Source organism: Onychomys torridus, chromosome 10, assembly GCF_903995425.1.
Source record: "Onychomys torridus chromosome 10, mOncTor1.1, whole genome shotgun sequence".
In the NCBI taxonomy this organism is placed as follows: domain Eukaryota; kingdom Metazoa; phylum Chordata; class Mammalia; order Rodentia; family Cricetidae; genus Onychomys; species Onychomys torridus.
In genome coordinates, this window is record NC_050452.1 from 30,889,681 (window position 1) to 30,911,356 (window position 21,676).

Here is a 21,676-nt window from a genome sequence, read left to right on the forward strand (position 1 = left end):
TTAAAGAAACAACAAGAGCTACAAATGCCAGCTACATCTGTCTCATTAAATATCTTTAGGGCCATCGAGATGGCTAAGCAGGTAAAGTCACCTGCCATCCAAGCCAGGAGATTTAAATTCCATCCCTGAAATCCACATGGTAAATGAAGAGAATTGACTCCTACAAGTTGTCTCTGACCTCCACATGCATTGTGGCACACATGCATATGTGTACACACACACACACACACACACACACACACACACACACACACACAAACATGTAATAAAAAAACTTTTAGATATTTTTTAATATCTAAAAATTAAATATCTTGCTAAGCATGGTGGCACACGTCTTTAGTCCCAACACTCAGGAGGGAGAGGCAGGTGGATCTCTGAGTTCATGGCCAGCCTGGGCTGTTACACAGAGAAACCCTGTCTTGAAAAGTTCTCCTGTTTGCATGGCAAACACTCACCTCCCAGCCCACAGTATCTTTATGGCATGCGAATACAGACAACTGAACTGTTCCTAGACTCTCTCGTGTTCCAGTGCAGCCATTCATGGAGCAGCAAGGAGGAGACAGCTTTGAGACCCTGGCTACTGTGACAGTCGGTACACTTGCTTTGGGAGATGCCTACTAGCACCAGAGTATTTCTTCCTGCTCCTTTACCTTATATACTTTTTGTAAGTTTTAAAAAAGAGTTTCTTAACTAAGAACACACAATGTGAGCACCTAAAAGTTTAGCGTATCATTATATACATATTAAACACAGCATGCAAATGTTTTGCCTCCTTCCCAGCAGCACCATCATACCACACAGAGTGCCACTGCACTATCCAGGTTAAAATAGTTTCTTGGGCTGAGTATGGTAAAATATATTAGAAATGTAGTGTCCTGGAGGCTAGGTAGGAGAATCTAGAGTTTGAGGCTAGCCTGGACTGAGACAGTCAAAAACAACAAAAAGGTCAGTCAGTCTGTCACACTAAGCCATACTTCAAGGCCCAAATACTACATCCATCTGATGATTACTGTGAGAATATGGGACATTCACACTGCCTAGAAGTTTTACTGGACACTGATTTTGACTCACTCCTGCAAATGAAGATGCTGAGCTAAAGACTTGTTACCTTTTCAACAGTTTACAAGCCCCTCTTCCATGAAGACAACAGAAATCATGCTTCACAGGAGTAATTTCCAACAGGTCAAATCACACTACAGCTCAGTGTATTTGTGGATGGTTCAATGACAAGGTCAGACTGTATGGGACAGCAAGAACAAATGAAGCTCACTGACAAATGTAAAGAAGTCAGGTGACCAGGGTAACCAACCAGGAAAAAAAGTTCAATTAAAATAGGTACACAATAGGCCGGGTATGGTGGCACACACTTTTAAGGCAAAGGCAGGCGATTTCTGTGAGTTCAAGGCCAGCCTGGTCTACAGAATGAGTTCCAGGATAGGCTCAAAGCTACACAGAGAAACCCTGTCTCAAAAAACCAAAAAGAAAGAGAGAGGAGAGGGAGAGGGAGAGAAAGAGAGAGAGAGAGAGGAAAGAAAGAAAGAAAGAAAGAAAGAAAGAAAGAAAGAAAGAAAGAAAGAAAGAAAGGAAAGAAGGGAAGGAAGGAAGGAAGGAAGGAAGGAAGGAAGGAAGGAAGGAAGGAAGGAAGAGGTATACAATGCTGCAGAGGCACAGCTCCTCATGTCACATGTTCATCTAGCTTTGGCAGGGATACACAAAGCCATCATCACCAAGTGGTGTGATCCGTAACAGGTAACAAAACAGTCACCACCGGGCAACCAACTAATCCAAGAACTGAAAATAATCAAGTATGCCCTGATGCTCCAAAAGCTTCTTCTTGGATGAGAGCTACTTATAGTTAGTTAGTTAAAGCACAGTCAGTCAGTTAAAGTGGCCTCACTTTAACAGGAACAAGCATCACCGGCCACAATGACTTCAAGGGGCAAAATGAGAGGAAATTAGTAGAAAACATTTAACATGGTTAAAAAGCAGCACTCTAGGAGTTACAGAGATGGCTCAGAGGTTAAGAGCACTGGCTGCTCAATTCCCAGCACCCACATAGCAGTTTACAACTGCCTGTAACTCTACTTCCAGGAGATCCTACACCCTCACACAGACATACACCAGTCAATGCTCATAAAATAAAAATAAATAAATTATTTTTAAAATTAGCACTCTAGTTAAATAGGGGAAGTTTTAGTAGCACAAATGAATTAAAACTGTAAAAGTAAAGTGATTCATAAAAGAGAAAAGATAATTATTCTTAGAAAGGTTTCAAACAGTATGAGTACTGTTGAAATGCTACTGCCACCAGCAGTGGGAGTCTAGCCTCCTGCCTCCATTACTCCTCCAGACCCTCATCTCTGCCAGCACACAGGCAATCACCATCTTTAGCACACTGAGCCTATGACATCCTTTCAGACTACTTCGGGCTTCTGGTGTAGGTTTCATCGAAAACAAGGCTGCAAGGCTTTCAGCAGAAACTGTGACACACTCCATGTCCTACTTAGCAGAATGCTTACACCTTAGCAGGTGATCAAAACTGTGTTGAACTAATGATTTCCTTAATCCAAATACAGAGAATAAACTCTGAAAAGAGAGGTTTAGGAAATAACAACATAGCAGCATTGTGGAGAAAACACCTCTGGTTACACTGTGAGTTTTACTAGTATGAGTTTAAGACTGTCACCCAGGATTCTAACTCACTGTTTATCACCCCACATGTATCACAGGCTACCACTGCCAGGTCCTATGCATAATACTGGCAACACAAAGACAACAGCCCAAAGGTTTTTCCCCTCAGTATTTGCCAAACTCTTCTAGTAGGCTTGGGTTTCACTCCTGGGTATGCCAACTTCCACTTTCCAGTGAATCACACAGCCACTCTCTTCCATCTCATAGGATATTTCTGCAGTACATGGTCCAGTCTAACTGTGTTTTAACTGGTCCTTCCTCACCACAAAGAGCATGCTGTTTGTTAACACTGCTCAAAGGCTTTTATTACTTGCAATTTTATTCCCATAATTATTTAACGTGGGTATCTATGGGACTTTCACACAAAGAGTAGATAGATGAATCAATGGATGGGGGAGATGGCTCCGTAGGTAAAGGCACTTGCCACCAAGCCTTACAATGGGTGACCTGACTCTCTCAAGTTGTCCTCTCACCACCACATGCATGCTTATACAAACATATACACATATATAAATAAATATACTTTTGAAATATAAATAAATGGAGATGGAGGAGAAGGAAGAAGAGAAGGAAAAGAAACAGAAGAGAACAAAGGTAAGGATATCTGAAATCCTAAGATTCTGGCTTTCAGAAGCTATTTTTTTGGGATCTGGAAATTCTATGCAGTATCTGCCCAGCAAGCATGAAGTGCACAACATGAAGCAGTTACACACTTATAAACAAGCCTTCCCCTTGCTACCCCTAACCCCAGTATACTCTTTGCCTAGCAAACATGAAGTGTGCCCATGTATGAAACAGTTACACACTGGTAAATACACCTTGCACACAATCTGAAGCAGATGCTTCTCATTCTCTTTAGAAGGGGCCCAGCCTCCAAAGCCTATGTATAATCAAAAGAACCTACAACCCAAACTAAAACTACCACTGAAAACAGCAAAGAAGGGCTAACAGCTGATCCTGTCAACTTGCTTCCTGTATGTATCTGAAAAAACTAAACACAAATGGACAGTTCTCTAGACCTAGTTTTCTGCCCTACTCTAGAAATGTGTCAAGTCTTAGGAAATGAATAAAGCTTATTTTTAAGATAATATAATAAAAAAAAAAAAACTAGTATGGGACCACATTCTTTTTATGTCCACAGGAAGAGCATAAAGATTAAGCAGCTCCATCTTTACTAGTCAAGTAGAAGAAGCAAACTGATGATCTATACTAGGAAGCACAGCCTCCCCACTGGCAATTAAAATTCTTTTCATATCACAGGACTATTCTTTGATTACTACCTGATACTAACTTAGTAACTATCTTTATAAAGTGGAAGTGCTCTCCCTAGATGGGATAGCTCTATCAAGCTTAAGCTTCTCCTCCCTCAAGGCACAGGGAATATCATAAAAGGGAATGGGAAGAGTGTAAGAGATAGACGAGAAGTGCTGTGGTAGGACATGGACACTGCGTTCACGAACTCACTGTAGCTACAGAAGAACAAGCCATCACCATCAGTCAGCATCCCAACAAGCAGCACTAATTGGATTCAATGGGGATACATAAATAAATAAATAAATAAATAAATAAATAAATAAATAAATAAACAAACAAACAAACAAACAAATAGAGAAGAAGGGAAGGGGAATGGACTGTCTTAGGTGGTGTCTGGGAAGAGTAGAAAGGGGAGTTGAGGTGGATATAATCAAAACACATTGTATATAAGTATGAAACTGTCAAAAAATAAATAAAAGGATTACTTTTCTTTTGTTTTGAGACAGTGTTTCACTATGTAGGCCTAGTTGACCTGGAACTCACCATGTAGACCAAGCTGGCCTCAAACTCACAGAGATCGGCCTTGCTCTCCCTCCCGAGTGCCGGGATTAAAGGTGTGCGCCGCCACCACCACGCCACAAGAACCAAGTTTTTATGAGTCAAGTACAGCTGAAAACAGTACAATCGACAGATAGGTCGTATGTGTGAGGAGCCAATAAAGGGAAGAGTTTCCCAAACCAATCTGGGCCAACTCTCTATCGCCCCTACAACTGGCAAACACACCCAGATCTGAAAGCTTTGATGGATGTCTACTAAAGTCCCTGGTTTGAAAAGTTATCTATGTACAGAAGAAAACCTTGTGTACCTTCTCACTTTACAATAACCAGTGTAGATGCTCAGTTCACTTAGATGTGGTAGATACAGAGAACTTCAGCGGGTCTACAAAATTATAGTTTATATACTTTTAAAAAAATGCTCCTTTTCCCTAGCAGGGGCAAACTTCATATTCAACAGTTTACAAAATTAAAAACTTAAGAGATGTGGACCAAAGGGAAGAGGAAAGGTATACACAACCAAAATAGACAACTGCACCCATGCAGACAATCACAGGCAACAAACAAAAATCCCAAGAAAAAACAAAGTTCAGTGAGATGGAATCCTGAAAGATCTGTTGGAAAAATACTGAATGAAAAACAAATTAGGGCAGGTGAGATGGCTCAGCAAGTAAAGGTGTTTGCTGAAGGCTGGCTACCTAAGTTTTATATATATATATAGATATATAGATAGAGATAGATAGAGATATATATAGATAGATAGAGATAGATATACATATATACATATATAGATATATATACACATATATAGATATATACGTATACATATATATGTATATATATATAGAGAGAGAGAACCAAATAAAGGTGGAAGGAGAGAACTCCACAAAACTGTCCTCAGACACACACACACACACACACACACACACACACACACACACACACCAAGGCACATGCACCCACACATATACACATTACACACAATAATAATAAATAATAATAATAATAAAATTGTCTTTAATTTTAAAACATTAAATTGATTAAAATTATTGAAAAATAAACAACTAAAATTTATAAAATTAAAACTTGAATTAAGAGATTAAAACTTCACTCTAAAATATGCATTTAAAAATTTCTAATCTGGGAATAACAACACATGCCTTTAATCCCAGCACACAGGAAGGCAGAGACAGGTGGATCTTTGTGAGTTCAAGGCCAGCCTTGGTCTACAGAGTGAATTCTGAGCCAGCCAGAGCTATATAGTGAGACATTGTCTCAAAAACAATTTTTTTTCCTAAGCAAGTTTACCTAGAACAAAAGAAGGTTTTCAGAATGTCTGTTACTGCAAAACATGATGAAACCTGTGGAGAGAATTGGCATGTAGGTGACAGAATTCACCTTTCAGACCTGAGCAGACAAGAACAACTGCCCAGCACATTGACAATGTAGGAGCAGGGCAGGGACAGAAGAACTACCAGACAGACCTACCACCAATCTGCTGGCTGGAAGTGAGGGACTGGAGAGCTAACTTCTTGCAATTGGGGTGACTAGCCAAGCAGTTCTTGCCATGCAAATGACGGCAAAATTTTGATTGGCAGTGTTACAGTTGAAAGCTGTCAATCAAATTAATTCATTTGGTTGTTCCTGGTGATCAAAGATGCCACAATTTTTCTCTCAGGACACTTTCTGGACCAGTCTTGTATTATAGAAAGTGCTCGCCTCACATTTACTTGGCCATGATAACTTGGCAGGAGGAGCTGGTGAACAAGATGAATAACTGACTGATGGGGCCTGGAAAAAAAAAAAAAGAAATTGCTCCATAGGGACCTGTTATCTTTCTGCTTTCTCAGACAGGGATATTTCTCCACAAAACTTACCCTGTCGAAGTTGAAAAACATTTTATCATGTAAAATATTAGCTCACAGCATACATATAATTTTTGAATATGAAACTGTAGCTTGTCAAAGTGTCAAGGTATAAAGCTTCTACACCTGTGAACTGTAAGATGTATTAAACCTACATACATGCAGGCAAAAACACTCATTCACATAAAATAAAACAAAATAAAATAAAATAAAGAATAGCTTTATGGACTGGAGACATGACTTAGTAGTTAAGAGAACTTGCTGGTCTTCCAGGGGACTCCAGTTCAGTTCCCAGTACCAACATGAGGCAGCTGGCACATGTGTGACAGACACACATTATGCACTCACTCAAATAAAATAGCAAATCTTTTATTTAAAGAAAAAAAAAAGTAAGCTTTCTAATAGCTGTTAGTACCCAAAACTACATTATGGCAAGCTACACTGCAGTGGAACCCTCGGAAAGGTGGAGCTACAGTCCTCTCCACCATAACGAAATGTACCCATCACTCTCATCAATGGGACTACCTATCTTAACCATGAACCTCCAAAAATGATGAGCCAAATAAATCTCTTTTTTTTTGCAAACAAGTCACCTCAATACTTCATTAAAGCAATGAAAAAACTAACTAATACACACACAATATCCTTTAACAAAATGAACTTCAACTTTAAGCTTATTCTAACATTCCTTCAGAATCCTAGCAAAAGAATGCAACAAAAACATAAAGAAAGGTGTGGTTGCATGTCTGTAACCGCAGCAACTTGGGAGGATAAGGCAAGAAAAACCCAAGTCTGGGGTTATAAATGAACACACACACACACACACACACACACCCCAAAAGCTGTAGTCAGACTCAATTTTGAAATAGGTGATGCATTGGCTATTACTACAAAGCCAAAGGTGCTTTGGAAAAATACAGATGAATTAGAAATGGACTCCAAGATGAAAGGAAAACAAATCCCTTCCTACTAATTTAAACACCTTTGTCCCAATTACATAGGACTAACACACACACACACACACACACACACACACACACACACAGAGAGAGAGAGAGAGAGAGAGAGAGAGAGAGAGAGAGAGAGAGAGAGAGAGAGAGAGAGAGAGAGAGAGAGAACACCTGAAAGTATACTGTGGCATAGTTCTTTTCACTCATTTACCCTCATGTGTTTTACATCCACAGAACCAACTGACTCATGTTAAATATTTACTTGGCCACACCCCCCATACACAACACACACACACACACACACACACACACACACACACACACACCCCACATTCTTAGAACTCATTCATTCACTACTCAGGCTAGAAACATGCACACACAGAGAAGATTCTCAAGCATTCTGTATTCAATGCCCCAATGCCTTTATTTGTAACACAGACACTAGCAATACAGCAAGCTCAACTGCTGAGACAATATTATCATTCCCAAATCTTTGGAGCAGATTTTAAGAGATTAGCAATACACAAGTTCCAATGATTAAGAAAAGAGATAAACATAAAATAACCAATACAAGAAACTACCACTAATACGCTACTCCAGGGAAGGAGTTCCATGTAAAAGCAGAACCAACAGGTAACTACTTTTGAAGACTTAATCAGTAAAGCACACAAACTTAAATAGCATCATCAACATTTAAAGTGTCAACATTCAAACACAATTTCTCACCTATCTGCTCCCACAACAAAGGAGGGTGAGATGCTGATAAGACAAAAGAGACAGAATTATATGGACAAAGCTTAGCAACAGGGGAAAAATTTGGAGGTTTCAACAGCTACCCCAAATACATTTTGAAAGATTAAAGTGAAAAACAGCAGGTAATGTCCAACAATTCTAATTTTCCACTAACCTACCTAAGCCATATACAAAAACATGTTACCTACAGACAAACTTCCTCATTTTCAAGATAGTTTAAGATTCCATATTAAATCTGTGCAAAAGCCCACTCCAGCTCATCCCTAAGCAAATAAAGAAATGTAGGTATAACTGAAAAGATAAGTTCTACTTTACATACATGTGATAGAATTAAATCTGTGGGCACTGTCATAATAAAGTAGTGCAAGCAAAGCCAGGTGGTGGTGGCACACACCTTTAATCCCAGCACTCAGGAGGCAGAGGCAGGTAGATCTCTGTGAGTTTGAGGCCAGCCTGGTCTACATGTTGAGGGCCAGAGCAACATACAGAGACCCTGTCAGTCTCAAAAAAAAAAAGAGTGTAAACAATCAATCAATTCACTTAATACTATGATTCAAATCTGGAATATCCCCTTTATACTCTTATTTTAATTGCTTTGCTCCCAAGTGATGGCATAATTTTGGGAGGCTTTAGAAATTTTGGCAAGTGAGACCTAGTTGGAGGACTAGGTCATGGGGGAAGGAGACCTAGCTCCTTGAGGATATATGATCCATAACCATCCTATCTCACCATGTACTTCCTCACCCACCATGATGTGAACAGCCTCTGCCACATAATTCCATTGATACTCCCCAGCCATGTCTTCCTGATCTGAAAAACTGAACCATAAGCCAAAATCACCTTTTTCTCCTGTAATCTGTCTCTGTTGGGCATTTGGTCACAACCACTGTAAAGTGGATACAGAAAAATGATACCAAAAGAAGGGTCTACTGAGACTAAATATGTCCAAGTAGCCTCTAGAAATAATTCGTAGAAATGGGATAGAGAAGCTACAGAATGCTAAAAGGCCATCATATATCATTCTGGTGGGGCCCAGAAGACTTCTGTGGAAGGCTGAGTTTAAAACAAATTGACTAGAAGTTGAAGAAATGGCTCAGTGGTTAAAAGCACTGGTTGTTTTTCCAGAGGTCTCTAGTTCAATTCCCAGCACCCACAGGGCAGCTCACAACTGCCTGGAACCCCAGTTCCAGGGGATCAAACACCTACTTCTGGTACTGTTCACACCTGATACACAAACATACATGCAAGCAAAAAAAAAAAAACCACCTGTATACATAATATAAAAATAAAGGTTACTAAAGAAAAAAAAAAGCTAATGGGCTAATTACTGTGGCAGAGGAGCATCTGGGCTACGGTACTGTTGTTGCTGGAGGCTTCTAGCCAGGTTTACAGTGACAACTCACAGCAATCCACAGAACAGAGGATTTAACAAATGTGAATTCTGCACAGAATAGGATTGAGTTGGAGGCTGCAGACAAAAAGTGTGTGGTTATTAGAGACTGGATGCCAAGAGGGCTGTCATTGGATACTGGGAAACCTATGACAGGTTGCAGGGGAATACAATTATAAATTCCTATAAAAGACCTTCCTTTGATGGGAGCTGCCTAGGGGAATGTTTTCCCAGGTCCAGCCATCTAAGCACTACAGCTGTGCTCCAAATAAGCCTGGTTACTGACTGAACTGGAGGCAAGCTATATGATGGAAACTGGTTTTGCAGGTATGCATAATGCTTACAGTTACAGATATATAGAGGCTTCTACCCAGATTTGTTAGGAAAACCAAGCAATTTGGAGCAAGATCAGATTCCTTGAGAGATCATGCATAAAAGTTGTGAAGGGGGCATGGGGGGGGGGAGGCCTAAGTCATAACAGACACTAAGATTTTGGAGATGCTAGGAGCATAGAACATTTGCTGAAGAAAGATACCAAATGGAACCAGTAGAGAGATCATGTGGAGTAGGATGGCAAGGCCACAGGAACAGAACTATTCAGGCCACTGAAGCTCACCACCTGCCCTGGCAGCTACAGGACTTACCGTTTGCCAACCTGGGTTTCAACTTCGCTTTGGTCCATCTTTCCTTGCTATTCCATCTCCTCCCTTTAGAATGGTAATGTTTATATGTCATTGCACACAAAAGTCTGTGATTTCATTTTGACTTTATAAGGTGTTAAGTACTTTTCTCACATTTGTGACAAGGTCTCTGACAGAACCATCTTAAGGAGGACTTGCAGCAACTCATGGCAGGGACAGCATGGCTGCAGTATAAAGCAGCCAGTCACATATTGTCTGCAGACAGGAAACTGAGAGATGAATGATGGTGCTCAGCTTGCTTCCATTTTATCCAGCCCCAGGCCTCAACCAGTGGGACAGCACCACCCACATTCAGAATGGGTCTTTCCTCCTAAGTTAAACTTCTGTGAAAACATCTCACAGCTATGTCCAGACATTTCTTTCCTAAGTAATTCTAAATCTAGTCAAGTTGACAATGGAAATTAACCATCACAAATGGAATGGATGACAGCTAAGAGACTACTTTGAATCTTATAGACACACCAGACTTTTTTTGTAAGTTTTTTATTTTTTGAAATTACAGTATAATTATACTATTTCTCCCCTTCTCTTCCCTCCCTCCAAACCTTCCCAGGGACTCCCTTGTTGTCTCTCAAATTCAGTCTTTAATTGTTTATGTATGTATGTATGTATGTATGTATGTATGTATGTATGTATGTATACACACACACATATATAAACAAATACATGTATATTTTTTCCCAAATATATAAATACAACCTGTTCAATCCATATAATGTTACCTGTGTGTCTATGGTCTCAGGGCTGACCACTTGACATCAGACTTTGAACAATGTCAAAACTGTTAAGTTGAATTTGAATTAAATGTATCATGCATAAGAGATGGCCATGAGCCTTCGAACATCAAAAGCCAAATGTAAGAATCTGAATAGGAAATATCCTCCGTTGGCTCAAGTTCTGAATGTTTGGTCCCTAACTAACTACTTAAGGACTAGACATGTCAGGAAGTGGAACTAGCTGAAGGAAGAAGATCATCTGGGGAGGAATGACTGGCATTACATTACCCCTGCCCATTTCCTGTCTCTATTTCTGCTTGCTGGTTTGCTGTGATATGAACAGCCTCCACCATATGCTCCTGCCACCATGAAGTGAAGTGTTCCCACATGCTGTCCCCAGACGGACTAAAATCCTATGAAACCATGAGCCCAAAATCACTGAAGTTGTTTCCATCAGGTACTATGGCAACAGTAACACCAAAGTAACTAAGGCACCAAGCTCCAGTGTTTTCTACACCTGTTCAAATGAGCTAAAAGCAGCCACTTACTGACACATCTGCTATATACTGGGCCCTGCATTGAGTCACAAAATTCTCCCCAAAAGCTACTTTGACCTAAGTCCTTTCCTTCTGAAATCAGTGATTCTGAGTTAATTCAGTCAAACATCTATTGAATGAGTACTGTGCAAAAAGATTATATTGCACACTAGAAGGAATCATCAAATCAGAGTCCCTTCTCTTCCCTCAAGAAATTAAAAATCCAGGAGAGATGCCTCCATGCAGAACAAAAAGTAAAAAAATACACAAAACCCTAAAATGTCATAAGCAAACATCAACAACAAAACAACTTGAGGGACTAGACTAGAGAGATGGTTCAGCAGTTAAGAGCACTTACTGCTCTTGTAGAGGACCCAGGTTTAGTCTCCAACACACACACACTGAACAGCTTGCAACTGCCTCTACCTCTGGTTCCAGGGAATTTGGCCTCCATAGGCACCTGCATACATGAGGTGCATGCATACCCAAATGTGCACATAAAATAAATTATAATAATAATTAAACTGGAAAAAAACTCAGGTATCAGGCACAACACTGTGTGAGAGAATAAAGAGTTAATTCTGAAAATCAGGTTACAGAAGTACAAAGAATATGTCAGCAAAGTCTTCAAGATTTCAACAGCACAGGAACTGGACAATCATGAGGAAGCCAGCAATTTTGTGCTAAGATATAAGGTGCTGTGGCTTGAATCTGAAATGTTCCCCAGAGGCACATGTGCTCAACCCTTGGTCTTCCGCAATTAGTGGCATTTTACTGGGAAATGCTGGAAATTAAGAGGCAAGGTTTAGGTGGAGGAATAGGACACTTTGATAGATCGTGGGGACATCTTATCTGTCCATCTCTTGTCGCCCAACTCCTCTCTGCTTCTCTTCCTCTCTCTTCCTGGCTGTCAGGAGGTGAGGAACTTTGCTCCCCCAAATGTCCTTCCACCATGAGGGTACTGAAACCACAAACCAACACAAACCTTTCCTCCACTTAAGTTGTTCATGTCAGATATTTTGTCACGATGATCAACGTCGAACACAGAAAACTGGTCCCAGAGAAGTGAGGTCATTGCTGACTACTGCTGATGTGTGTTGGGAGCCTTTGACTCAGTCTTACAGCAGGAATATGAAAGACTTTAGACAAGAAAGCTATCAGCAGAACTTAATGAACAATTTTGGTAGGAGCTCAGAAGACCTGAGCTACTAGGAATGTGAATGATAAAGACAGGTTTCAGATGGAAGCAAAGACTGCTGGAAGCTAGACTAAAGACTGTATATGGTACAATACAACAAAAACATGTCTAAATTTTATCCATTTCCCAAAACTCCAAACTCAGTGACAGGCTGAGTTTACAAGTGACCCATTAGAAATTCCAAAGTAGCTGAGCATTCCAGCTGAGGATGAGTTTTGCTAACAGCTCCTAAAATTTATAACAAGAAAAAAACAAAGCAGACTGAAAAGCTTGCAACATGGTTAGAAAAGCAGCAACGGTGAAGTTGAAGCCAAAGGAAGTATGACTACTGAAGAAATTAGGACCATCATAAGAGAGCTAAGGATTAGAACCAATAAAAGGTGTCTTCAGGGTATCTCAGAAAGTGGCCAAACCCCCACATCACAGGTTCAAGGGTAGTAAAACATAAACTAATTTGGAATAATTCCTCCTTGAGAAGAGAGAGCTTTAAGAACACCATGACTGAAAAGGCCAAGGCTACCTGGGAATCTGTTTCCCCAGGATTTGTTTTACTGTGTTTGGCCACCCAGGACTCTTGAGGCTGCTGTAACTATGGGAGCCTGGCTACTACTGCAGCTGGCAGCAAATCTTGGCAGTACTAAGTGATGCTGGGTTAGCAGGCAAGCAAAGTACACTTAAGGGCCATAGAGGCTTTCCATCCAGATTTCAAAGAAAAGCCTAAGAGGTCAGGAAATGTGTGATAAGCTTAGGGTCCCTGCACTATGATAGCCCAAAGATGGCATTGAGTGGAGCCAACCCAAGAGAGGTCATATGGGCTACATGCAAACAGCAAAGCCAAAGGGTAGGGCTGTCCAAGCCCATTGGAGCTCACACCATACTTTAAATGACAGCCATGGAGCAACAAGATTTAAAGTTTGCCCTGTTGGATTATGATCTTGCTTTGGTCCAATCCTCACTGGCTATTCTGTTATGCTTTTTATAATGGAAATGTTTACTCTATGCCCTTATGTATGTAATTTTATTTTTTATTTTACTGGGACTCATAGCTAAGAGATTGCCTCAAGTCTCAGAAGAGACTTTGGACTTGGGACTTTTGAACAATGTTGAAATATAACACACTGGGGACTCCTGAGATAGAGTAAATACATTTTGCATTATGCAGTGCCCATGAACCTTTGGAGACTGGGGTGGAATGTTACAGATCTGAAGTGTGCCCCTCAGTCTCATTTGAACATTTGATCTCCAGCTGAGGGCACTAATTTTCAAAGGCGCTGAAAACATTAGAAGGTAAGACTTAGCAGAAATAAGTAGGTCACTGGAGGCAGGTCCTTGGGGTATCTGTCTTTGGCCCCCGTCTGTCTTTCACTGCTTCCTGACATTCGGTTGAGATCTTCCAGCCACCATGCCCTGCATGATAAGACTGAAAACTCAGAAACAAAGAGCTAAAATAGAGCTTCCCTCCCAGAGGTTTTTATACCAGGTGTTCTGGGAGCTGCCTAACCTATGAGGTAACAAGAAGACATACAATTTCAGATCTAATTAAAAGAATAAGCACAGGTGGCAATGCTTTTAGAGTGTATTCTTAACACTTTCAACACTGCCTCTTAGCCAAGGGAAGAGAATGTACATTCTTCTCTAAGGACCAGTGACAGTTCAGAAGGTGGGGTAGGGAGACCAGGAAAGAAAGAGATCAAGGAAGATTGATTAAAAAAAAAAAAAAAAAAGCTGGGTTGGGGATTTAGCTCAGTGGTCAGAGCACTTGCCCAGCAAGCACAAGGCCCTGAGTTCAATCCTCAGCTAAAAAAAAAAAAAAAAAAATGCACTCCCCCCCAAAAAATGCCAAGCTGTGGTGGTGTACACCTTGGAGGCAGAGACAAGTGGATCTCTGAGTTCAAGGCCAGCCTGGTCTACAGAGCGAGTTCAAGGAGAGCCAGGATTGTTACACAGAGAAACCCTGTCTCAAAAAACCAAACCAAAACAAAAAATGCATAGAGGGGCAGGGGATGTAATTTAGTTGGCAGAATATTTGTCTAGAATGCATGATGTTCTGGGTTTAATCCTCAACACACACACACACACACACACACACACACACACACACACACACACACTCAGAAAAAACAGAGAGGGAACGGGAACAACCGAAGTACAAATGCAGACCTGGTAAAAATCTGGTACCTGGGGCTGAAGAGATGGTTCAGCAGAATGTTTACTGCTCTTTGAGAGGACTGGAGTTCAGTTTCCAGCTCCCAAGCCAGGTAGACCATAACTGCCTGTACCTCTGGCTCCAGAGAAATCCAACACCGTCTTCTGGCGTCCCAGGGAAGCATATGCACACACATATATATAAATAAAAATAAATCTTTCTTTTAAAAAGCTGGTCATCAAAAAAGCCCCCAGGGCCAGCAAGATGGCTCAGTGGATAAAGGCATTTGTCAAGCAAGCCTAGAAATCTGAGTTCAATCCCGAGAACCCAGCTCACTACAAAGCAAAAGACATGGGATGATACTTCTTGTTTCATACAAAGACTGAAGGTTAAGAGATTCCATGGTGACCTAGGAAGCAAGAGAGGAGCCAGAATGTAACTTGAGTCTTTCCAATCTGAAACTAATGGGTTAATGAGTAAGTCTTCTTGAAAACATAATATTTCATATTAAATCTGCCCTCCCGAGAAAAAAAAAAAAAAAAGAAAAAAAAATTTTAAAGAAAAAGCATGTCATCTACCAAGAGAAGCGTTACCCTTCATACAGGGGAGTGTTTTTGCTTGGACTCTGGTTCCCCTACCCACAACATGGGGCAGAATACAGTCACTTTGCAGATTCTGAGCGTTCAGAAACAGATGGCAAAACTGACAGCTTCACTCAGGACAAAATTATGTGAGAAGCCAAAAACAACTGCACAGAAATCTTTTAAAGAGTAACTACCTTCAACACAGTAAAATCGCATTTCTAACACTTTAATTGGTGTTAATGTTTTATTAAAATTACTTATATTAATATGCTCAAAACTGGCAGACTTTTATTTAGTAAACACTGGCACATTTCCATATGTTTAAAGCCCCCAGCAAGATGTTAGAAGGAGGACCACAGCCAGAGTTTACTGTCTTCTGGCCTCCAAGGGAAGGAAGCATATGCACACACATGGGCAATAATGGAAGGAAAACTTGAAGACAAGACCTACAACCAGGAAGAATTAACTCTGAAGGACTTCCAAAGGCTCCAGAGAGGATATAGTATCTTTGAAGAACTTTGAAAAACTAGAGAAAGTGTAAGTTGGGGGCACTCAGATCAGAAAAAAGAATTATACATCAAGAAAGTCTAAAACTGTTCGGCATGTTCAGAGCAGCAGCAGTTTTAGCAAGATAATGTAGAAGGGGGGTAGCCGGTACAGGACGCTGGGGCTGAGCGGCAAGGGACCACCAACCACTCTGTTGGTGTGTGTAACTGCATTCAAAGCCCCAAATCACAGGTACTTACTCAGAAGCTTGCAGGGCCAGAGGCTGACATGTGTTTGGGAAAGAGTCCTGGAAGCCAGGCAAAGTAGAGAGGACCCAAAAGGGGCCTGAAGACAAGTGACTGCTTCAGCCAGCAGGGGAGTCTGAGGACTTAGAAATATCAGCATTTTAAGAGCTTGAGTGTGGATGAAACTACTTCACATCATCCCTCTCTGCTTATCTATCCTCAAAGACAGGTATCAGCATTCTTCCCATTTCACAGATGACAAAACTGGCTCAGAGGCCATTAACTGCTCCAAGTCAAATGACACAAAAACAGGGGCAAAGCTCAGGCTCAGTATATTTCTACACAATGAGGAATAACAAGTTCTCTGCTTTTAAAGAGCCCTAGGGTAAAATTAGGCACAGAGGGAAGATACATGACCACGGGACAAGCTAAAATACCTTTTAAGTTTCTTAAATGTTCATAATTTGTATAACAAATAAACTGATCATCCTTTAAACAGATTTGCCTTGTGTTGTCATGTTAAAAATCTTTTATGTTCAAAGAACAATACATGTATCTCCATGACACTCAATAAGAGCAAAACTCTCCTCTTGATATTTCACTGGCTAAGGTGGCACTTTAAGTGAAAATAGGCTCATGAAAAACCCTGTTACACTCCAACGGAAGCCCTATTTTATGTTAGGGTCTGAGAATTTAATCCTAAGCTTCACCTGGGCTACCTCGCCAGCCCTAACTACTTTTTAAATGATTAAACATGTTTGACTGGCTCAGCCAGGAAGGTGCTCACCACACAAGCTCAAGGTCTCAAGTTCAGACCTCCAGGTACTACGGTGAATGCTTTGTAATCCCAGAGCTGAGGAGCCCCCAGATGGGAGGATCCTTGAAGTTACTAGCCACCCAATCCAGCCCAACTGGTGAGCTCAGGGTTCAGTGAGAGACCCTGTCTATGGAGCTGAAGGTTGGTGACACAAGACTTTAATCCCAGTATTCCCGAGGCAGAGGCAGGCAGATCTCTAGATTTCTTGTCTCAAAATATAAGGTGTAGAGCAACTGAAGACACCTGATATTGATCCCTTGCCTCCACAAGTACACACACACACACACACACACACACACACACACACAAACATACATGCACCCAAACACATGACTATATACATAACTACAATTAATTATTTGGATAAAAGATAATGGGGAACTATGATAAAAGTACATTATATACAAATATGCATTAACTTGTGAAAGAATAAAATTTTAAAGTACATTATTTGACAAGAACAGCAATTGAATCCAGGATAACAAGTATTAATTGCAAGGAGCCTCCGTGGGTATTTCAAAGGTACAGTTCCAGAATGGCTTTTTGTCATAAAGATCCTGAGACCTAGTTAAGAATGGTTCAGCCCAAAATATCTGCGGGCGAATATTTGACCTTCAGAATGCAGAGTGACAGATTTTTGTTTTCCTCCCTTTAAATCTGAAGTCTCTAAAACCGACACGGTGTCGTGCATCGGGTCCTATACTGATAGCAGAAATCCTGCGTGGGGTTTTCGTTGCACATCACCTGTTATCCAAACTGCTCGTCCCCAGCTCCTCAGCCATCCTCTCCCACCGTTTCTTTATAAGCCAAGACTCAGAAATGCAAAATGCATTGTCAGTTACTTGGGCAACGAGGCAATGTCTGCGATGCAGGTGATGAGAACCAAGAACCCCATTTAAGTAAATGACTCAAGAGTCGCATGTCCCCCATCCCACTTTTTCTTGGTTAAACCTTTAAGGTTTGTCTACGGAAGGGCAAACACAGAAGGGAGGGGCTGCCAGGTTGGGGGGGGGGGGGTCTGCTCCCTAGAGCTCATCCTGCCTGGCCTCTACGCAGTGCGCTCAGCCAGCCTGATTCTGGGCCGGCGGGAGACGCCGGGAGCTTCGGGGACGCCGGCCGGAAGCCGGGCCGCGAGGGTCCGGGCGGCGGCGCGCTCAGGCCGGCGACTCGGGGGGACTGTCATTTCTGCCCTCGGCCGTCACCTTCGCCGACCCCGCTCCATAGGCCCGCGCGCCCGCCACTCACCGCGCCGCGCCCGCCCCCGGCCGCCGAAGGACAAAGCTGAGGGCGCGGGGCGAGGCTCGGCCGCTGTCCCTCAGGCCGGGCCGCCTCAGCCCGTCGCGGCCCATTGTGCGCACTCATCGCACGCCGCCCGCGGGGTCCTCGGGCCCGGCGCCTTTCGAGCTAGTCACCCGCCACGGCCCCGCTCCCGGCCCCCGCCTACCTGCCAAGGCTGCCGGGCGGGAGCCTCTCCTTGCGCTCCGAGGGCTGCAGGCGGCTGCCGAGCGCCGGGTGGCCCTGGCCTGCGCCTTACGTAAAGCGGCAGCGGCGGCGGCGGCAGCGGCGGCGGCGGCGGCGGCCCCAGCGCCAGGCGGCGGAGGGCGGGAGGCGGCGCGCGGCAGCGGCTCCGCTGCGTTACCTGGCAACGGCCTCAGCGCCCCGCCAGTCAGCGCCGCGTTCCATATCCTTCCGCCCAGGCGCCGGGATTACATCAGCGCGCCGGGGCGCCGCCCTCGTGCCGTGGGTGGGGGAAGCAGGAGGCGCAGAGGGCACGAGGCTGACCTGGGGATCTGACACTTTGAAGCTTTACCAGGTCCTGAGAGCCGGCGCCTGGGTCGATGAGTCCCGCCAGGGCTCTCAGACCAGGCTTAGCAGAGAGCCCCCACGTACACGCACCCCCCAACCCCCACCCTGCTTTCCCTCGCGCACTTCACCTGTCCACGCCCCCTCCTCACCGCGTCCTGGGATGGCTGGAGTGGGTGGCTTAACATAAAGACTTCAATTAAAAAAAAAAAAAAAGTGACATGGCTTTTTCATGTTATTATTAAGTAGGCAAAAAATAAAAGGCCTTCTGGAAGATTCGGAAGTGGGAGCCAAAAATGTGCACTAACCTTTTAGTCAAAGTCTCTTCCCTCCTACTCACCTTCCCGAAATGTGACTCCTAGGCTCTTCTAGAAAAGCAGATATAGATGTCAGAGGTACCAGGAAGGAAAGCCTGGGATGTGACTACTGTACAAAGGAAAGAACAGGTCCGGAAGAGCAGTGACCTGCACTTACTGAGCACCCCTAGGCACAAGTCCCTGCTCTTGGATTCAGAGCCTGAGACCCAAAGTTCCCATACTCAGCTCATAGCTTGTGGGAGGAGCAGAGAACTGGAAGTACTTTCTGCTAAGGTAGGCTGGACTCTGTATGTAAGCCGGGGACAGGAACCTAAAAGAACCCTACTTTCATAGAATCCACGCTGATTCGGCAAACACCTTTTCACTCTCCCCCAAGAACCCCAGGGTAAAGCTTTACTGGCCCATTTCACTGGTAAGAAGCGAGGCTCAGAACAGACTGGGCTTTGAATGAATGGAGTCTCTGGATGGAGGCAGAATTTGAGCCCAGGCCCTTGGCTATGATATGGGAGGAAGGGGTCTCTTCCTTTGTCCAATTCTTTCCCTTCATCAGCTTGCTCCCAGTTTTGCCTCAGGAGTTCATCTCAGGTGAGCCACAAACCACAGTATATTTAGTACACATCTTTTGGTTACCTGTTCTAGGCCTGGCTCGTGGCTGGGCAGCCAGTTGAACTCCCTAACATGGGGAGAGAGTTGGAAAATCCAGGACCATCTGGGAGCAGAGGTGGGAATAAATAGCGTTGGGAATCTTCAGGACCAGTGAAACATTTCCCAAACAATGGAGAACTTGCACACATTTTTGGTACATTCATAAAATTACAGTCACCTAGCCTCTACCTTATGTAAAGGCCTACTGGTAGCACAGAAGTTTCAAAATAGAAACAATGTATCTCAACTATCTGGAAGGAAGAAAAAACACAGCTACTTTGTAGCTACACCGTTTTTTGACTATTTTCTGTGTGTATGTGTTCCTGGGATGTTAGTGGGCAAGCTCATGGGGAGGCCAGAGGGTAACATCAGTAATTTTTTAATCACTCTCAACCTTGTATTTCTTTTTTAGATATATTATTGGGTGTGTATGCACGTGCTCAGCCAGAGTGTGGGTCAGAGGACAGCCCTCGGGAGTTAGTTTCTCTCCTTCTACCATGTGAATTCCAGAGATCAAACTTAGGTCCTCAGGCTTGGCAGCAAGCTTATCATCCAGAGCATCTCTTATGGGCCCACTTTTTTTTTTTGAGATATGGCCTCTTATTGAACCTCCAGGGGTCCTCTTGTGCTCACTCCCCAGTGCTATGATTAAAGGTGTGCACCCCTTAGGGCAGGTGTGGTGGCACATGTCTTCAATCCCAGTACTCAGGAGGCACAGGCAGGCAGATCTCTGAGTTCAAGGTCAACGTGTTCTACATAGTGGATTCCAGGACACCTAGAGCTACTTAGTGAGACACTGTCTCAAAACAAACAATAAGCAAAAATGAAAGAAAAAGGTGTGCACCCCTGTCCCCATTTATTTTTCAAGTGTGGGTGCTGGGGACCCAAACTTAGCTTCTTGTACTTACATGCAGATGCTTTTACTAACTGTGCTGTCTTCCCAACTCCCCAGCTTCATTTTTGTTACTGAACCACAGGCTGGTTTTTTGTAAACCACGGACTACTAGAACTTCCTAAAGTTTTAGGAAGAATTTCCTAAAAGAAAAAAATTCATGGTGAGTAGGAATTGGCTTGGATGAGGAGGATTTGGAGGCAGTGAGGAAGTTCACAAAGGACTGAGAGTGGTCTTCTTAATGAAATAACCCCTGTGATTCAGATCATATTGGTCAAAGCTCCAGAAGGCATGTGGACTCCAGCTTCAGGACCTTTGTACTTGCTGACGCTTTATACAGGCTCTCCAGATCTTTGCCTAGCTGGCTCCTTCCTGTTCCAGGGTCAGGTGTGTCAACCATCCAGATATACTTTCCCTGATGCCCAGTTTATAGCAGTCTACCTTCCCAGTCTTGTGTTGTTTCTTGGCTTCCAGTTCTTATCAATACTTGAGAGTAGCTTATTTGTGATTTTGCTTTCCCATCAAGACCCCTTTTCCGGGAGAGCAGTGTCCTTGTCCATGGGGTTCATTTCTGCAATCTGACCTTCTGTGCCCTTCCATTTGCCACTCTGTACACCGTCTTCCTTAAAGTATCTGGGTACAGATCAGCAGAGGTAAACTCAGGATAACTCTGGTGCCATGGCTGTGGTCTCCAGGGAACACAAAGGAGGCCAGAGGCCTCTGGCTGAAACTAAGTGGCAGAGGGAGAGGCAGTGAAGAGGCAGTGGCAGAGTCTCCTCATTTACCATGTTTTGCAAAAAACTATCATAGTTGCTCTCTCTCTCTCTCTCTCTCTCTCTCTCTCTCTCTCTGTGTGTGTGTGTGTGTGTGTGTGTGTGTGTGTGTGTTGTATGAGAGAGAGAGAGACAGACAGAGAGACAGAGAGACAAAGAGACAGAGACAGAGAAACAGAGAGAGAACATGTCACCTCTCCAGGTTCAAGAGCACCTGCCACTGGACCCCATCCCTGGACACATCAGTGATGGGTGAAGATGACTGCCCCCCCCCAACATTTGACTCAGATATTCTCAGCCCTAGTGGGGATCCTAGAGGGCACCTGCTGAGGCTGAGTTTGTCACATATATGCCTGGAGA

At 43.0% G+C, this 21,676-nt stretch overlaps 1 protein-coding gene across 3 annotated transcripts in view; it reads right to left on the reverse strand.

Annotated features, from left to right (window-relative positions):
- The window catches only part of Kiaa0232 (KIAA0232 ortholog), a 64,027-nt gene extending 45,536 nt beyond the window's left edge, over positions 1-18,491 (reverse strand). For all 3 annotated transcript variants that reach the window (XM_036200513.1, XM_036200512.1, XM_036200514.1), the window contains exon 1: positions 18,331-18,491. The gene's annotated coding sequence lies outside the window, so the exon portion shown is untranslated. The remainder of the gene's footprint in view (positions 1-18,330) is intronic.
- Between the last annotated feature and the right edge of the window lie 3,185 nt (positions 18,492-21,676).